The sequence below is a fragment of the Watersipora subatra genome, chromosome 5 (genome assembly GCF_963576615.1).
Source record: "Watersipora subatra chromosome 5, tzWatSuba1.1, whole genome shotgun sequence".
NCBI classification, from domain to species: domain Eukaryota; kingdom Metazoa; phylum Bryozoa; class Gymnolaemata; order Cheilostomatida; family Watersiporidae; genus Watersipora; species Watersipora subatra.
The window spans coordinates 7,806,950-7,827,611 of record NC_088712.1 but is presented as its reverse complement, the minus strand read 5'-3'; the positions used below and the strand labels follow the sequence as shown (position 1 = coordinate 7,827,611).

At 30.5% G+C, this 20,662-nt stretch overlaps 1 long non-coding RNA gene across 1 annotated transcript; it reads left to right on the top strand.

The window, feature by feature from the left end:
* The first annotated feature begins 5,667 nt into the window (after positions 1-5,667).
* Positions 5,668-7,358, top strand: LOC137396911 (uncharacterized). The gene is made up of 3 exons (XR_010978655.1): positions 5,668-5,685; positions 5,826-5,913; positions 6,893-7,358. It is a non-coding gene; the product is annotated as an uncharacterized lncRNA (long non-coding RNA).
* The last annotated feature ends 13,304 nt before the right edge of the window (positions 7,359-20,662 follow it).

The following is a 20,662-nucleotide window of genomic DNA, read 5'->3' as shown; positions in this document are numbered from 1 at the left end:
GGTAAAAACAAGGATATGAATTAAATCAAAATACAGTCATTAAATCGTCAGTAAACAAGCTTAGGTTTTTTAAATATAGTCTTTTACTATTCTCACACATTCTTCAATAGCAGGATGGTGTAAAAATAGCCGTAAACCAAAGAAAGATTTTAGGCTAAAAAGCACTTTCAAAGTAGATAACAAGTTAACCAAACTGATACTACCACAAGGCTTGAACATCTAAAGAAGAAATGCGGAAACAAACCACCAGATAGCTATTATAAAGTTTTTTGGTCAAAATATAGTGGTTCAATGTTAAACATTTGTTCAAACAGCTGCAAGATCAGCTGTGGTAGCTTTAGCCACACATTGTAACACAGCTATTTTGAACCTACTCCACACCTACATAAAAATATATATACTGTATGTCAGATATAAATCAGATTAACCAATTTTCTGAAACAGCCATTTCAAAATGGTATCCTAAGAATGTAAATTTAAGCCACCAGCTAGCTATTATATCAGCAAAAGAATGTTTAAAATTGCTATATATACTTGATAACACTTCTTGAAGGTTCTTCAATGTCATTGGAGTGGTATTTTATTCAAACTCTTACTCCAGAAGTGTTTCATCAAATGGTTGTCATGATATACTAGATATCCCTTCAAATCATGCGAGTACCATATTTTATAACTATAATTGTAAATTTGACAACAGCAACTTCAGTTGCAGTTCTTCAGTATACTTGCAAAAACTGATCGTAAAAATCACACCAGAAATATTATATCTGTTTGTTTTAAAAACAGTTTTACTCAAAAAATCTATGTGTATCCGTTGCCTTTCCTATAAAAAAAGATAATCAATATTTAGAAATGAGGTTTTCATTTTTCTTTAATGGTATTTGGTACTTAGAATAACAATTTTCAGACACGCCAATACCAATGTGAGTTAATACTAAAGTTTTTTGTTCAATTTGGTTTCAATTATACAAACAACCATTGCGAGAATCAATTACTATGAAAACAAAAATGTATGTCGCTCTGTCTGAACATAGAAAATTGTTGATCGTGCTGCAAATTGTAATGTAACTGGATATTTAATAACTGGATACTGGTTTTTCTCAGTCCGTTGTAAGCTGAGTTTAGTGTTGTAAATACAAATAAACAATTGTTATAAAAGCGTATCTTGACGTCACAGTAGAAACTTATAATTATATTAAGAAACCGATGGAAAGTATAGTTGGCATCTCGGCAAAGTTTAGCAGCTTCTATGATTCTAAATTATTTGTCTCCAGTTTTTGATCAACAATACTGAATAGTTGTAAACTGTGACCATCAGGCCTACATGCCAAAGCAACTTATTTAGTTTCTACTATCTCAAAATTACTAGCTCTAAAAATATCTAATACAGCTGGATGAGCTCGTAGCAATGAAAAGTTGTCGACATAATTCCCGCACTTCCAAAAGTGACGTTTTTTCACTAAAAACCGCATGTATTTATCCTTGAGCTAAAATTTGATTTGTCTAATGCAGTTAAAACTGTCTAGTATCAGCTCAGCTATGCCCTTTTTGTCTAATATCAGCTCAGTTAAAGCAGCATCGTATGTACTTTTGATGAACTTTAAAATTCTGTTTCTTGCCAGTTACATAGCCTTACATAGCACTTACATAGCCACACAAAATAAAGATGTCTACTATAATAATCTAAAATAACACATAGTGATGACATAAACTTCCAGTTGTTCTCTAGTGAGAATCAAAATGGTTGTCTGAAATAAACTTGTTTGATGATGTATGTCAATTGAAAATTAACTGACTATGTAGAAATGAGAAGAATCAAGCAGGTATAATGAGTTATACAACTATAAAAAATATTGTTAAATAAATTAAAAGGTAGATAGTAAATTAAGGATGATCAATGGTTTTCATAACTATTTTAATAAGTTTTCATTTTATGAGTTGCGTTTGACTACTTCAGAATGTTAGTGGAGTTGGTTTAGAGTGGAAACATCAATATATTACATGTTAATAAGTAATAAGGTTTTTCTTCAACAGCCTTACGATCACTGCATAACTGTCTAACCAGATATGAAAAACTAGATAATCTACTTGGCCTTAGAGCAAACCGTTGTTAAAAATGAAGTTTATTTCCAACTACACTTGAACACCCATAAAAAGGTAGCAATGAGTAAATGTAGATGTTGCTGCAGAGTTATTTAACATCAATGTATAATATCATAAAACACTGGCAAAGACTCAAAAATTTAATCACAAACCAGGAAAATGATTTAATTTGTGTGAGAATATTTCAAATAAAGATTAACGCATAGATTACACTAAAATTGTGTTTTTTAGCAAGTATTTAAATCGTTTTAAGCAATCTATGCAGAAAACCACTCACTTTCCAAATTTTGAATAAACTAAGCTGGTACAACAAAAATTAAAAGAGCTGATCCAAGAGAACAAAAATAAACCACTACTTAGCTAATAAATCAGGCATGATGAGCTTGATCTATCATAAATGTACTTTCTAAATTTCTTCAGACATTTTTTGGTTAGATGTTGCAACATTAAAGTGTTTGCTGTGGTTATTCTGTAGTTCAAATCTCAGTATAAAGTATGTTATTGTGTATATTAAAAGTTCATAAATAGATTTGTTTTTATTGCATCACTTTCAAAGTGATTGCTCGAGTTTCAAAAATCCGGATTCTTCAACATTATTTTCAAAGAAGGAGATATCTTAAAATCCATCTTTAAATAACGCAAAGCAAAAAATGACTAAATGCCGAAAGTTTTAGCTACGTAACCAGCTAAAAATAATTTGTCAGTTCTGACAAGTCAGTATGAGCTAGAGTAAAAGTGGCAGATTGAGCTTAGTGAAAACACCTGTCAGCTCCTGTCACAAAGAAATACAGATAAGGGAGAAATGTCGAGTGATGTTGACAATGTACTAAGATTTCAGGAGCCTTATTGCAGGAAACTTCCTTAAACAGACAAACAGAAGAAAGAGTGAAAGCTATTGCCAATTCATCCATATCAGGAAAGACATTAAGACGTTTGAGTCAATCAACCAACTAGTTTGGGGAATTTTGGACCTTCAACTGGAGAGCTTATATTTTGCATTTTTTTGGTACGAAGGTTATGAATGACCAGAGTGGTTACAAAATGGTTACAAAGGCAATCTACAAATTTTCATGCTTAATAGCATCAAGAAACTAATAGTAAAATTACAGAATTTTGTTCACTTGTCTGGCAATTATATTTAGAAAGATTTTACTCAAATACTAATTGTACTATATTAAAAATTATCTGTACTTATGAAATCTCTTAACATAAAGACTCAAGTTTTGATTCAAATAATGGGTTCAGCATACACCATGCAGATCCCTTATATATTGGGGCTTGTGTATACATGTACATGTTTGCCATGTTTGTGAAACCGCTATATTTGGATTGATCATCCCTTTATTGTAGCGATTCCTGCAATGAATAGAGAGCCCTGCTGAATTGATAACCCACAAAAGTGTTTAACATTCACTGCTGCAGTTAAAGGATATTTCCATTAAATAAAGATATACCCATAATCATGCATCAGTTTACTTTTCTAACATAAGCTATAAAATTTAGATACAATAACAAATAAAAATCAGTTTTTCAAGGCACAAAGACAGTTGTAAAACTAAAGAATTTACAGCTATCTTAGGTATGAACAGAACGGTACTTATTACAGCCAAATAAGTGTTTATATAATAATAATCACGATGAAAGTAATAATAATAGATTTGATACAATAATATTATGCTGATGTATTTTTCCTTTGTCACTTCTGACGCAAATTTTAGTGTAAATGTCGCGCTATAAATGGTTGTTATTAGACATATTAGTGTAAGCATGAATAAAAATGAAAGTATAGTTAGAAAGACTCGGTAGATATCAAAGCCTCAGTCACATTAAGCGTGTCATAGCTGCAACTATTCAGGTTTGGCATGGGCATTGTTTAACATTGTTAGGCTGTGATGTCCTTTTTGTTGAGTGAGCTAGATGATGATCAAAAGGAAAAACACAGTTTTGTTACCCTGTTGTTCTTCAATGATGAGATTTCTATGAGCGGTGTCAGAATGTCTTTGTCTAATCTGTTCAAGTAGGTATAACACTGCAATAAATACAATTGTAACATAGAAAGGCTTGGTAATGCATAATTAAAACCATGTATCAAAATAATCCTAATGGTTTAAGAGAAAAAATAACTAGCTTTTAAAATTGCCAAATATATCTTACTGTATCCATGCTGCCTAATCATTCACACTGCATACCTTAAAATAAGTCATCACAAGTTTGGTTAGTCCCCACCTAAAAAATTTTTAAATAAAAAGAATGAACTCATGTACAGTTATAGGGGCCCGGAAAAAAGCTATTAGTGTGTTTTCACGGGTTAATACTTCATTGGATATCTAGTAACTGCAGTATATACAGCAGCAAAAATTTGCAACAAAAATCTCTTTGCGATCAATTTTTTTGGAGAAAAGAGTGCAGTTGACTACAAAAGATTTCAATGATTGTGATATCAGCAATATCAAAATGCTTTTGCAGAACATGATTTGCACGGTTTCTGTGCCAAGTCAATACAGCATCTTGGATGTGCAACAAAAAATTATTAATAAAGTCAATAAAGCAGCTAATAATATGTCAAGACATGCAGTTTTGTTTCTCTATCATGTACTACAAACAACCAGTTGATTGGACAAGTCAAAGCGCAATACCAAACAAATCAATTTGTGGTAAACAAAATTGATTAAATAGACTTAATCATACCATAATCTTAAATTACATGTGATCCAGCAGCAATCAAATATTAACTTTAGCAGTGATATATATATGCTGTCTAAAAGAAGAACATATGAAGGCAGGAGCTATAAAACTGGCGTCCTTACAGATCAGCGAATTTTTTTATAAAAAACGATACTTTTTTCTTTCTTTTGCAATTTTGTGTGATTAGAAATCCTAAATTATCTTGTAAATAGTTTACACATTTTATTTTAGCTGTGATTAGCTTACAACCTAACACAAAAATGAACTGTAACTTTATTTCATTGGTGTTTTAATTACACTGTTCTTTTCTACAAAATGTTATTGTTATGAGATATCTATCGGTCGTAATTAATTTTAGTATTTGTAGCTAGTCTATAGTTTAATGTTGTGAGTAATATAACATGTTTAAAACTGGTGATTAGCTGCGATTCAACTAAAATTCAAACTGGTGGTTTTAAAAAAGCGTTATGAGTATACAATAAAATTATTCTAATGCATTTTAGGCCGGTGAATATGAAAAACTTTGTCATTTTCGTATGCATTGTTTTCTACTGAATCGATTGAGTTCAGTGTCATGTAGCTCCTAAACACTGTCATGATAGTAAAACATCGACTAAAACAAGCATCGTCGATATTTAAATAGAAACTATTAAGGAAGTGTAAAACAAAACCAATAGCATGTAAAAGATACACTTCGGTTGAGCGAGCATCTAATACCAGCCACCTGTTGACTAGTGACACTGAAAACACTCCCAACATTCCATTTATCTTTATCCTATTGGTTGAATCAACTTTAAAGCTCTAGTGTCTTAAACTGCGTGTGATTGGTTAACAATCAAATATAAACACAAACACTGAAATGTATAGTCCATCTCATGTGAGAACATTCGAAGTCAGGTATGATAAAACTTGTGTACTCAGCGTATAAATAAGCAAGAACTTGCTTTAAAAAAATTGTTCTCTATTTCACTTTTTTATTTTTGAAAGCTGTTTAATAATAATAAATATTTTAAATAAGCAATGCTCTATAATTTCAGTTGTAGTCAGCAGACAAACAAACAAGAGAGATGAAGTGCGCTCTTTATATCAGTGCTATTCTGGCGATACAACTCTTCTCAACAAAAGGTTAGTAGTAACTGATATATAATTGTATATTTGATAATAATTAATAATAATAATAGTAAATAATACATAATTGTGTAATCCATAAATTAATTTAAATATTTGAAACTAAAATTTTAGTATTTAAAATTTGCAAATAAGATACAATTTAATCAAAGTGCGTTTGGATAGTTCTATTACCTGTTATGCACGTAGAAACCAAAACTTTAGTCCAAAAAATACACTACTTTTAACTAACTTGATTAAAGTTCTGTGTAAAATCAAAAGTTACTTATTTTAATCCAAAAGGTTGGTTTTGTTTTATAGATAATTTTTTTCCTATAACAATTTCTATTTAATTATAACAAAATTGATAATGTATTATAAATGATTTTTTTATTAAAAATAGTGTCTAGCAAGTGCAAATTTTCATTGTATATGTATTTACACAGGATAACGCAGACAAGTATTTGTTCTTGTATCGAACCAAAATTATAAAGGACTTACCGACACAATCTTTGCACCTTTATTGCCATAAAAAGAGTTGGCCTTGACCGCCTTTTCTTATAATTTGCCAGGATTTTGTCTTGGAAGCTTTGGCTTGCTAACTTCTTATTTTTATATGTCAGGAATAATTTCAACTAATTTTAAATGCTCTGTAAGGGTGTTTTTTTCAAAATGCTTGTTACACAATAATCTGCTTAAAATGCTCTTTAACAATAATACACTAGCAAATAAAAAACTAAAAGTTGTAAATGACAAGCAACTAGGTAAATCTCTGTGATTCAGAGGTATTAGAGAGAGCTGATACTCATATTTTATAAAAAAAATTTAGTTGATGCATCATTGTCATGTGACAATTCTTTGGATTGTGAAAAGCTGATAACATGTAGTGACTGTGAGACAAGAAGTTCTATTGACAATGTCTGCCAATGCTTAAGTTGTGAATCACAATGTGTGGATATTTCAGTTTTGATACTTACGGTCTACTGTTTAATTTTAGTGGATTCCATGCGTATTAATTGTGAAACTACATCTGATTGTGACGAGCAGATCACATGTGGCGATGGTGAAATAAAAAGATGCTACTACTTCTCGTGCACGTGTTTACCTTGTGAATATCTATGTCAAGCTCAAGTTTTGTGCGAAGGTTCACGGCACATTCCAAATAGTAACCTCTGCAGATGTGAAAGATGCCCTCATGATGGTGACTCGAGCTCATGTCGAGAGCATTGCAAAGATAAAGGATGCCACATTGGATCCCTTAATGGAGCTGACGAATGTACCTGCAAAAAGTGTGACTTTGTACAACCCGTAATAGATATCTCAGGCATAGGCTCAGCTGTTTTTATCTAGTTACATTGCCATGACGATAAAAGGAACACCAATTTGCTTTATTGATATCTGATGTATTTTCTCTCTAGCAGAAATTCAATGATTGATTTCCAAAATACAAATGCAAAATGAGTAAAATATCCAAGCTCTTATTTTTTCTACTTATTTGAAGATTGTAGCAAAGAGATTTAACAGTAGGTTAAGCAACTAACTGCTAGCAGGTAAACAAGTAACTTTTGTGAGAACTCAGATTGCAGAGTTGACCTCATCTTCTAGATAAAAACTGTGGTTCCTCAACATGCATGTTTAGTTGTAAAGGAGACTCTTATCAAAAGACTAAATCATAAGCTCTGTACGTAATAACCAGTAGGTGATAATAAACACAGTATCCCTAGTCATTATAGCACAGCGCAGAGCAATTCGCTAGCTGTTCTATTCATTCTAAAGGTACTAATGTCCATCAACACATGTCGCCAATATGACAAACAAAATTTTCGTTTTTATAAATCCAGTCCAAATTTGTCTTCTCATATATCTGAGTTTGCGTATTCACATATGCCAGATTACAGATCCCCCTACAGCTGCAAATAGCACCCTTTCATTAATTTCCATGATAAACACAGAGCCTTGATAAATTGACAAACATAAAAAGTAGCTAATATTTTCTGCTATGGTGAAAATATTTTTTAGCAAAACACAACTTATTAGCCACCTCCTGGTTCTAGCTAAAACTAGTCAAGACTCCTACCAAAATATCTGATGTACCATAAAAAAATGCTTTCGTAATCATGACTTGGTACATTTTTCTATCACAAAATACAAAGTTTATAATAAAAAATTAAAATCAATCACAAAAAAGCAACATTCAAGCATATACAGCCATCTTTGGTACAAACAGATTGATATTTATTAAAAACCAGAAGGCTATGCTAACATACTACTTCTGGCGTGTCCAATTTTCAATTAGATCGTGTTAGTATATATTATGCATTTCAATGTAACCATCAATAAAAATGACAGTATAGCTAAAAAGACATATTATAAATCAAAACCACAGTCATTTTATCTGTTAAAACAACTGTCACGCAGATTAGGCATGAGCATGGTTTAACATCGGCCTGCTGTGATATCAGATTTGTTGAGCGTACTAGTTTATCGTGGATGGGATGGTATCACTCCATTTTTTTAGATGAAAAGATTTAGCTCAGGAGTAAAAAATTGTTTCCCAATTTTTGAGAATGGATGCGGTTTTGTGTATTTTGTTGATTACCCATTATCACAGGCAATATTATTATTATTATTATGTTATTTATTATTGTTATTATATTTTTTATTATTATCATTATTATTATATTATTTTTATTTTTATTATATTATTATTATATTATTATTATATTATTATTATATTATTTTTATTATTATTATATTATTATTATATTATTTATTATTATTATATTATTATTATTGTTATATTATTTATTATTATTATATTATTTGTATTATTATTATATTATTTATTATGATTATTATTGTTATTATATTATTATTATATTATTTATTATTATTAATATTTATTATTATTATTATATTATTTATTAATATTATTATATTATTTATTATTATTATTATTATATTATTATTGTTATATTTTTTATTATTATTATATTATTTGTATTATTATTATATTATTTATTATGATTATTATTGTTATTATATTATTATTATATTATTTATTATTATTATTATTATATTATTATTGTTATATTTTTTATTATTATTATATTATTTGTATTATTATTATATTATTTATTATGATTATTATTGTTATTATATTATTATTATATTATTTATTATTATTAATATTTATTATTATTATTATTATATTATTTATTATTATTTTGGACAATATTATCAGGTTATATCTTATTCTAATACAAAACTCAGACAATGGAGAAAATTAATTGTACTGGGATAAAGCAGATTAACTTGCAAATCAAAGAGAAATCTCTGCTTTGCTAGTATTGATCTGACTGTGGTGACTCTGGTAAAGCAACAGATGACTGCTTAGGCAAATATGTAGACAGCGGTTAAAATTTACCCAAGATGCAATCTGATCGAAATATGTAGTGCGAAACTAATAAACTTTTGAGCAAAATGAGTAAGCTGAAAAGTCCAAATTTGAACACAATACACTGACACAAAAGAAATGAGTGGTATATTTATGCGTTCAAACAGTTACGTACACTTACATGTATGTACATATATGTAGTTTTACAGAAATTTTGAAACTGAATTAATTCTTAAGTTTTGCAGGACACGTGAAAATCAGCTGATCTAAAAACGTTAAGTATTTAAAATGCATTCAAAAAGTCTGTGTTGAAGTCTGATTGTAAGTTTTTTTTTTTAGTAAGCAAACGCTGCACCAAATATTCCTCGTCGATTGCACACCATTTCAGTGAACAAATTTCATTATGACTAGTCAATTCCGGCCCGATCAAGATAATATTCTCGAAATTAATTAAAATTTGGGACAAATTCATTTTTCTAATGATCTGTTTACATTTTTAATGCAGTATAACATTTTGACTAAAATGGTTCACTTTTGTTCATAATTCGCAATTGCTCTATTGCTTTGGTAAAACTTTGCCCTATTAAGCATAGTAGAACACTAAACTAATATTTTTGTACAGCTTGTAATAAATACCATCCCAGGTTAGCTTTAATCAACTTGTATTATACTAATATGATAAATCTAAGGTGAACCTACTTCTATACACCTGATAATAAAACTCAACTTTTTTTTCTTGCAGTCGATTTACTAAAGAATTAAACACAAGTTTCTACTGGCTTATTACATACAGTCAAAATAAATTTGAAAACTGGTTGTAACACTACTTTTATTAACTAAACCTATTATAGTTCAGATGGTCGTAACTACGTTTACTCGCACATTATTTAGTTTTGTTCAAAAATTATATTTACCAACACAATTTTATTCATAATTTTTATTGCCATCCTCAATAAATTTATTTATTTAAATTTCAGAGATATCAACTACTGACTATAAATAAACAAAACCTTTTAGATTAGATAGTGAAAAAAGAGCCGTGTTTGAAACTGTCAGCAAAAAATCTTTGTTCAGTGTTATTTTAATTACTAATCTGCATTATATTATTTTGCTTAGTTATAGTTATGCTTTTTTTGTTTTTCTATTCAGCAATTCATAATTGATGTGTGCAGATGTTTACATCATTCTTTTTGGTCAAATAACTCTTACTGCTAAGTTTTAATGTCGGTAAATGAAGTTTGAAAATGAAACTTTACACAGCAAAAAATTAAAATGAAGGTCAATGAAGCTAGCTAGCAACATTAGTGAGAAGCTGATAATTGGATGTCAGCGTGACTTTTTAGTGGGTTTTGCTAAATTCTAAGAATGAGTCAACTAAAGTATTGTCTATGGAGTTGTAAAATCAAAAGTTGCACAATTTTGTGTAGCTCTACTAAAACATGTCATAGGAGGTTTGTATGGTTTGAGTAACTAAAAATCAGTAGAGAGCTCAATTACTTATTTGGTCCCAACAAGGCCAATAGCTTTGGTGTATTCATTTAGGTCTCGCAACTTATGATAAGATCTTTGGTTGACTTTTGCGCTACCTTTTATATACAGAGATTTACTCTAGGTACATTTGTATACAAGCAGTTACATGTATTAACAATACGGTCATGTTATTAACCAAAGAATTTGGAATGCTTTATTACCTTAAAAAAGTGGTTGCGTCAAATATGAGTTGATCTTAAAAGAAAGCATTTTTTTTCTATCAGTTGATATGTTGTTTGTTGTTAGGCGATCTCATTGCCAAGATATTTGAAGATTAGTATAGTTTAACCTGTATTAGTCTTAAGCTGAAGTTTTATATTGCTTTAATTTAGCTATGTGTATAGTCATGTTAAAATAATGGTGCTCATGAACATCAGTTGGATCAAGTAGTATGCATAGTAGTATTAAAACAATTGAAAGTTTGCCAAGGTTCATCTAGATAATAAATCATGGGAAAGTAAGCTTTGCGTGCCTTCAGAAGGGCAAATAATGGCAGCAGAAAAAGCTTAGTTAAAAGCAATTCCAATCATGTATCAAGCTCTTGCGTTTACAATTGCTGATCTATTTAAGTGGTTTTAAGTTTTGGAAATTTTTTAAACTAACTTCATAATCACTTGATAATCGCTTATTTTTTATCTTATTCATTATAATTAATTAACTTGTTTGTTTTAAACTGGTCTGTGTGCATGCAACAACTTGAGCCATTGCAGCAATGTCTCCTATTTCAGCTTTCTTAAGGGTGATGCTGATTTTGCCCACTTCTAATTTTTGAAATATTTTTGATACTCCAGATGCCTTTTATCAAATGTTTGTAATGCTGGATCAGATATTCCTTCAACTTATGCCCATGCCATATTATATATTTACAATTGTACATTTGACAACAGCGACATCAGTTGCAGTTCTTCTGTATATTTGCAATAAAACACATCGTAAAAACCACATCAGAAATGTTATATATATTAATTGTAAGAACACATCTACTCAGAAAGGCATTTTTAATGATCCAGGGTTACTGCAACTGAAATTATCAGCTAGTGCTACTGAGCATGGAGACTTTATTAAACAGAATTTTGAATTTTCATGAGACCTCAGTGGCACACTATGAGCCAGAGTAAAAGAATGTGTTATTGAAGTGAAAACAATCGCAATCTTTTGTCACGGTGAAGTTCAGAGCATAGAAAAGTGTCAAGTGATTTTGACAGTGTATTGGATTTTAGAAGTTCTATTATGGTGAACTTTTTTTAGCAAGCAAACAAAATAATGAGTGAAAACTACTGCCAACTCAACCAAGTCAATATAGACTTTAACTCTTTTACTCCCATAAGCCGATGTATCGGCTTTCACGGTAATAGACGTACAGACCGTAAGCGGATGTACCGACATATCAAAAGAGTTTCACTTTATTTTTATTACGGAACCTACACAATAGCAAGAACAATAAAATTTTGTCTCTATTGAAGCGAACTGGTTGCTAATTACGTGGAACCTATCAAAAAAAAATTTTGAAACATTTCCATTTTTAATCATTTTTCAAAACGAGAAAACCAAATTGCTATCGTCATGGCAATAGTAAACTCACTGCGTTCTTTCGATGCAAAGGTAGTGTCAGAAACTTTCCGAGAGCGAGATTCACTAAACAGCTTTATACTTATCTTTTAAAAAATTTTGTTCTGAATAAGATGTCCTTCATCGGTATTGACATTGATTTTTGAGATATTGCTTAGGTTTTAGTAGAGGATCAATTTCTCAAAAATCCCGTCAAATTAATTTGGTCAAAACTTAGTGCAGTAGCAAAAGGTTAAGAGCAAGAAGAGATACATTGGTTACTGTAGCGCAATTTCCCGCTAAAACAATGCTAGGTCCGACACCGCCACTCGAACTATTTAGACCATCAACTAACTAATTTGAGAACTGTTGGACCACCCACCTGACATACCTTCTCTTGCACCTTATGATTACTATCTCTTTGGTGCTCTAAAGTTCTATAATGTAGGCATTTATATGAAACTCTCTGACAAAGTCAAAGCTACTGTGAGCAAATGGTTACAAGACAATCTACAAACTTTTGGGCTGCTACAATCAGGAAATTAGTATCAAAAGACCCAAACTGTTTCGACTTGTCTGTCAATTATGTTGTAAAAAGGTTAAAACTGAATTAAAACTTATTTTATATTAAAATTATCTTTACTTATCAAATACCACTCAGAGCAAAAAGGATCAAGTTTCAATCTAAAAAATGCCGTCAAGATTTGGTGTTTATATTTGCATTTTTGCTGCATATATAATGATTATGTTCATAGTTTATTTATTCCCTTCATCCTTAACAAAATTTTTGCTTCAGAAATACAGGTTGGCCTTATTTTTCAAATGTATTAAGGCAGCATAACTTGGTCAACCTAGCTTGTCCGTGTTATTAGGGCATAATCTTCGATTGTATTTTTGCTTAGCTTTGAGTTTTCATTATACAAACTTCTTATCTAAACATATCATTAAAAGTGCAATAACAGAATTCAGATTCCATTGAAGTTACATACGTGAGGTACGCAACTAGCAATTGAGATTTTTTTGGTCCTGCATAAATTTACTTCTTCTAAACAATGAGTATCTTGCCTGAGCGTATAACCTAAACAACAGCAGATGTATCTGTTTTTAGACTAGTTTGAAATTTTATGTAAATGTAAAATTCTAAAATTACGTAGCAAAAAGAGGATTACAGAAAATATTTGGGTGCTTTTGTTTTAAATATAGTATGTTTGTATATTGTGGGAGAAGAACTTGCTACACAAACTTGTACGCCGTCAAATGTATTTACATAAGAATACAGTTAACATCAATAAATCTAAATGATAGAAACATAAGCCATGCCAAAGGTCTGTCGCTATACAGAACTGCAGCTACTATGGCTACAAAACAGGGTCATGATAATAAAAAGTCAACCAAGCAAACATCATTGAGATAAACATGCATTGTCTGTAACATCCACTTAAAACAAAGTGTTGACTGGTAAAATCCAATGCACTACTAAACATTTAACTTCTTAATCACGATTGGTCAAATGAGCTTTACCTTGTGAGCTTCCTAAGCTGTGTGTGATTGGACACCAATCAAATACTAACTCAAGCACTGGCAAGTATAGTCTATTTCACAGAAGAACTTTTGAAGGCAGGTGTTACAAAACTAGTGAGCTTATACACTGTATATACTGTAATACTGTACACTGTAGTATACTGTACACTGTAATACTGTATATTCATTCGGTAAACTTAGTTTTGAGAAAATCATTTTCTTTTTCACTGCCATGTAGTTGGAAAATACTTTATTTTTATGTAGACAATTTACTCTTTATAATTTCAGTTGAGATTAGCAGACAAACCAACATGCGATGAAGTGTGCTCTTTATCTCATCGCTATCATGATCAAACTGTTCTTCTCTGCAAGAAGTTAGTGGTAATCAATACACATTTGTATTACTTAAAGCTCTTACCTGTAACTGAAATTTATTATTGTACCATAATTAACACAATATATTTAATTATATTTCTTAGATACCATTCAACAAACTCTATTTTGCTGGTTTCAAATAGCATTAGCAAATAGCAAATAGCATCCTGTTACTCGTTACACATGTAGAGAAACAAAAGTATGACCAGCTAGTAATTATCACTTTTAACCAAATGATTGTTTGGTGTATAGTCAAAAATCATCGACATGTATAATTAAAAACATATTTACATTGTATTATGAAATACTAATTTCTTAAATTTAGCATCAGCAAACGTAATTTATTGTTATAATTATTCACGTAAAGAGATGTAAACAAATATCATACAGCCTTTTACCTGAGCAATCCTGGTATTATAATTTTGAAAATGTTAATCTATTTCGACAGTTTTTCATCAACGTGAAAATTGTTTTGAAAACCATAATTTTTAGCTTGTTATTGTAAGCTAGCTGTTAGTACTTTGACCCTAAAGTAGCATAAATTTAAATTTGCCATAGAACATTATTTTTCAGATTGAGTTTTAGTACCGAAGAAGAAATTATAAGAATTTAAGTTGATGACCTTGCAAACTAAGAAGTAAAGTACTGTGAATCAGAGATATCTCATTTTGATACTCACATTTTGCTGTTTAATTTTAGTTGATTCCCTCGCATCACCAGTTTCATGTAAAACGTCATCCGATTGTAACGAGCTGATCACATGTGAGGAAGGTCAAACAACGGTTTGCATTGGCGGCATCTGCCAATGTGAAACTTGTGATAATCTATGTCGTTTTGGAGTCAGGTGCACAAAGTCACATAGAGTTCCAAGAAATAATCTCTGCAGATGTGAAGAATGCCCTTATTCTGATGATTTGAAGTCAAATGAATTGCAAAAGTGGATGTCACAATGGGTTCATCAATAGTGAAGAAGTCTGTATCTGCCGAAAGTGTAAATATGTACCATCAATACACGGCTAAAATTGGTGATCTACCAATACAACTTTTAACTGATTGTTAAAAATATTTGTTGTATGGTATCTGAATATCCCGTAAAGATTTATCATAAATGAAAAAATAAATTTTATTCTTTTGATATTTGATGTATTCTTTACTAACAAACTCAAAAATATCAAGTTCAAAAATGAAATACAAAATCAGTAAAGTATCCAAACTTTTATTTCTGTAATATTTCTGAGATTGTACCAAATAAACTGCTTTGTGGGTAGAACAATAAACTGTTAGCAAGTAATCAAATAATATTTAGTGACAACTTAAATTTCATAGATAACCTAATTTTTAGCTAAAAAACATGCATTCATAATATGCATGGTTCGATAGAAAACAGACTCCTACTGAAAAAAATAAAGCATAAGATCTGTATACAACTTACAAAGGACAAAGATACACAAAGCACCCATGGTCATTATAGTCCAGAGCAAAACTTACTGTTTGTAATTTTACTTATTGTAAATGCATGGATGTCTAAAACCACAAGTTTGCTTTGCCTTCAACGCTATAAACATACTTTAGGTTTATTTATAGATCAAAGCCTAACAATTTTGCCTATGAATTAGAATTCGTTTATTAATATATGCTCGATTTTCAGAAAGCATATATGTTGATTTGCTCTTCTTTTATTGTAAAACAATCAATAGAGGAATCTTCTGAATAGATACTTCACACAAGTAACAAACATTTCTGCTTAAAAAAGATATTTAGTTCTCTTGCTTTAGTAAAAAAGCAAAGACTAGTGGCAAAGCAAATTAAATATCATGAAAATTTGCATGCATATCCGTAGCTCAGTTTTTTTTTACGTAAGATACAAAATATGGATATAACAACATATAAAAATAAATCACAAAAACGGATGCAGCAGCTGAGCAATTACAGCCATCCTTTATATAATCAGAACGGTACTTTCTACTGCCAAAATGCTCTATTATGGCTGATATTTTTCCTTTGCCACTTCTGACATAAATTTTGGTACAAGTGTCAAATGGTAAGAATTGATTGTTATTTTGCATTCCAGTTTAACTATCAATAAAGACATACTATAGCTAAAAAACATACTTATAGCCTAAAAACATACATATATATATAACATTGTTTCCTTGCCCCGATGAACCCATATGGGTGATAATTTCTGCTCTAACTCGGGTCTCCTACCAGAAACCTGGTAGTTTGAACACTCAACCGTTTTTGAACCAGTGGTCCATTTTTCACTGCCTTGTTCTTGTACAGCTACAAGCAGCGTGATCCGTGTTTGACCGGGCAACGTTCAAACCGACATGGTTTTGGTTATTGCACCCATCATAGATGTTGTAGACAGTATACAGGCAAGGGTCTTGTCTAAGGACTTGCCAGAAAGGTGCAGGTGTCGGGGTTTGAACCTAAGACTAAATGATCACAGTCCCAATACCTTACCAACTGTGCTATCTATCTCATATATATATACATTATATGTATATATATATGCATATATATATACAAATATATATGCATATATATGTATATATATTTGTATATAAATAAATATATATAAATATATATATTCATATATATTTATTGTATTTTATTTATTTTATTTTTATATAGCTATAGTGTCCTTTTATAATAATTATTTCATTTATTATACTATTTGATAGTGGTTTCAATATATATACATATATTTATATATATACATATATATATATGTTTCTATATAAATATATTTACATACATATATATACACTATATATACACTATATATACACTATATATAATATAATATATGTGCTGCTTTCTGTGTGTCAAAACAGCAGTCAAGCCGAATTGGCATGGACATGGTTTAATATGCTCAGAGATGCTCTGATATCAGAATTGTTGAGCTCAGTAAGAGTTCATCAAATGCGAAGACACGCTTGTCTCACCCTGTCTTGCTCAGATGACCAAATTTATTTCCCAAGAACTGTCAGCTTAAAAATATCTTTGCTCACTGTTATTTTAATTAATAATATGGGCTTTTCTGTCATGCTTAATTATAATTATGTCATAATCTTTCACTCCACAACCTTTCAAAATAAATGTGTGAACATATTTTCATATTTCTTTATGGTCAATTGACTTGGTCAAAACTAAGAAGCCTAGTTCACAATAAATAGTTACAATGAAGATAGATGCTGTTAGTTAGCAACATCAGTGAGAAGCTAGACACTAGATAAATGGTCGTTCGCATGACTTGAGTGGATTTTACTGAATTTCCAGTATGATTCAACTGATGTGTTATATATAGAGTCATAGAATAATTAAATGCATAATTTAAAATAGCAGTACTAAAACATACCATGGAAGGCTTGCATAGCTTGAGTCACTTAAGATGAGTGACAAACTTGATTACTAATGCAGCTGTCCAAACAGTGCCAACGTTCTTGATGTATTCATTTTGGCCTAACAACTTGTGATCAGATCTGTGCTTGAGTTTCACACTACATCTGTATTCAGAGATTCATTCTTGGTACAGTTATATACAAGCAGCTATTACAACATGGCCTTGCTATTAAACAAAAGATTCAGACTGCCCAATTAACTTACAACAAAATCTTACAATAAAAAGCTACAGTTTTGTTATTGTATCAATTTATTGATGCGCACATCTAAATTCAAGTAATAAGAATAATGTGCAGCAGTATGGTAAGTAGTAGGCTTGCTGGTATTAGGAGAAATTTTTAAATTTTTCAAGGTACTTCTAGCCAACAAACCATAAAGGCTGAGCATTGTACGCAATCAAAAATGCAAATAATGCCAGCTCAAAAAGCTTAGCCAAAAATTGATTCCTAATCGAGAGGTTTAAAATCTCAGAAACCTTTTGTGAAACTAGCTTCTTAGTTACTTGACAATTGCCCATTGTTATGTCTCATTCAATACAATTAACTAGCATTTTTGTTTAGACCTACCTAATTAAATGCAACAGCTGAGGCCATTGCATAACTGTCCCCTATCTCAGCTTTTTTAAGGACTATGCTGAATTTGTCTGCCTTTTCACTTTCTCGAGATTATTGGCTAGCTAAAAACATCCACAAACACAATATTGTTATTGTATTGTTTTTTTTATATTGTTATTGTATTTCCTTTTTAACACTCTGCCTCAAATATGTTCTTGCCCAAAATAAATGTTTTCTCATCAGCTTTAAAAACACCAAGTGGCAGCTCAGTTCTGTAGGTGCATGTCATGATGATAGCTTTGAAAAACTTGCTTTCTGCTTTAATTCACAGTCTCCAATACATGAATAGCTTTTGAACTTTTATCTTTAAAACTTATATCTATTAAAAACATACATTGGCAGTTTTTAGGGGTGAGTAAAACACACTGTGCACATCAAAGTGTTTTCTCAACCATGTAATTTAAACCAACATCAATTGAAAATAAATAAAAATATCTTCTTTGTAACTTTGTTAACAAAACAAAATAGGCTAAGAAAATCAGGTTGCAAGCTAGGCATATTCAGATTTTTTAAAGTATAGTTTGATGAGAGCATTTTGTTGATTTTATGTTTTGCCAGAAAAATTTAGTAACTTGGGAAAATGCCAACCAGAAGCAATATTTTTACTACAGATTTTTATCACAACAAGCTCTTTAAAATGCTTGCGACGCAAATAAATTGTATTTTTTGGAATGTGATAACAACTGACATCAACTAAATCAAAACAGATATTAAAAGCATCTTAATGTGTAAAAATATAGGTCAAATTGATCAAACAGGTGCAACAACTAGTTAAAAAGAGGGAAGAAGATTTTACAAATAAACAAACCACCAGCTAATAAATAAGAGCTGGTCAAAATTAACTGTCTTTTGAAGGCTCTATAACTGTTTAAAATGACTGTTATTGGTTAGTTGTGAGAACTTTAATTTTGTTTACAAAGATTCTTTGAGAGTTCAAAGTTAGTATAAATTATGGATAAATGAACTTACAAAACAAGGTAATACTTTGGTTTATATTTTGGTTTGTTTTGATTATTTTCCTTTCGTTTAGGTTCTTCTAGAGTTCTAGAGTCTAAATATTTATATAACAAGCTAATACTTTGGTTTGTATTGATCACTTTACCTTGGTAATTGTCGTTGCATAAAACTCTGGATATAAGACGGGAAAAACAAAATTGAGACATTGACATGAAGTAGCTAGTGCCCTTCAGTTAAACATGTCAAAAGAATTAGATGGTCAGCTCTGATTAGAAATAATCTATTAAAATACATCAAGTATATTTCAGACAATTTTTTCTTGCTTTCTTATTAAGGTATTGCCATGATTAGTGGCAGATTGCCAGAGAACTAAAGATCATGATTGACTTGATAGTGAAATAATTGTCAGGACCGTTGTAAATAGCCATTATGCAGAAAAAAATATGAATTTTACCTCAAACACAAATTTGTAACTTTGGCAGATAAAAGACAGTATGTTATCAATTACATATATTGTGTAATGATGATTTATCCAAGAGTTATATTTTAATTTTAATAATTCTATGTACAGGTATATGATACTGGGTAATGTGAAAACAGATAGAGATGGATAGATGGTACACTAGATTTTAATGAAAACATAATTTGGTACCTAATGTACATGTACATAGTTTTATACCAAGTTTGCAATTATCTACTTGATTGCGTTGATGTTAGCTCATTCTTTGCCTACGCGACCACAGACTGCTATATCACACTACTCATTGCAAAACATTGAAGACCTGTTAGTAGTTTACTATAAAAAAACGATACTGTTTATAGGCTTGTAATTGTAACCAGAAAGTCTACCCCAACAATAATAATGAAATTGAATTTTTTTAATTAGGAGTGTTTCAACACCTGACCAAAATACCAATTAACCTGACTAATTTTAACTTAGCAATTAGTTCATGTAAATGGTGCTAAAAATTACTGAAAGTAATAAAGGTACAATAGATAGACGACACAACAGATGGGGCCAAAAACAAGATTTCTTATCAAATTATGATTTAGTGCTGATTGTGCCAACAACTATCGATTGGGGTGCTGCTTGCCCTATCTTGGCCTACATGGCCTCAGACGACTTATCTTCTGTTCAAACTAAGTAGAACACTAGATTTAGCATAAACATTATAAAATTAAATGTAGGCAAACCAAGGTTGTGTGTATGGACACATTATGCAATAATTTATACACATACGATAAAATCTATATCATAAATATTCTTTATGACATGTGACTATTACTGTTTTAAATAACAAAGCAATTTAAAGGCATGTAATCATTAGTGTGTATGACTACTGTATCTTTATCGGATCATCAATTAATATATTGCCATGGTTAATGTCAGTTAACCACCTGGTGGTAATACCAGACC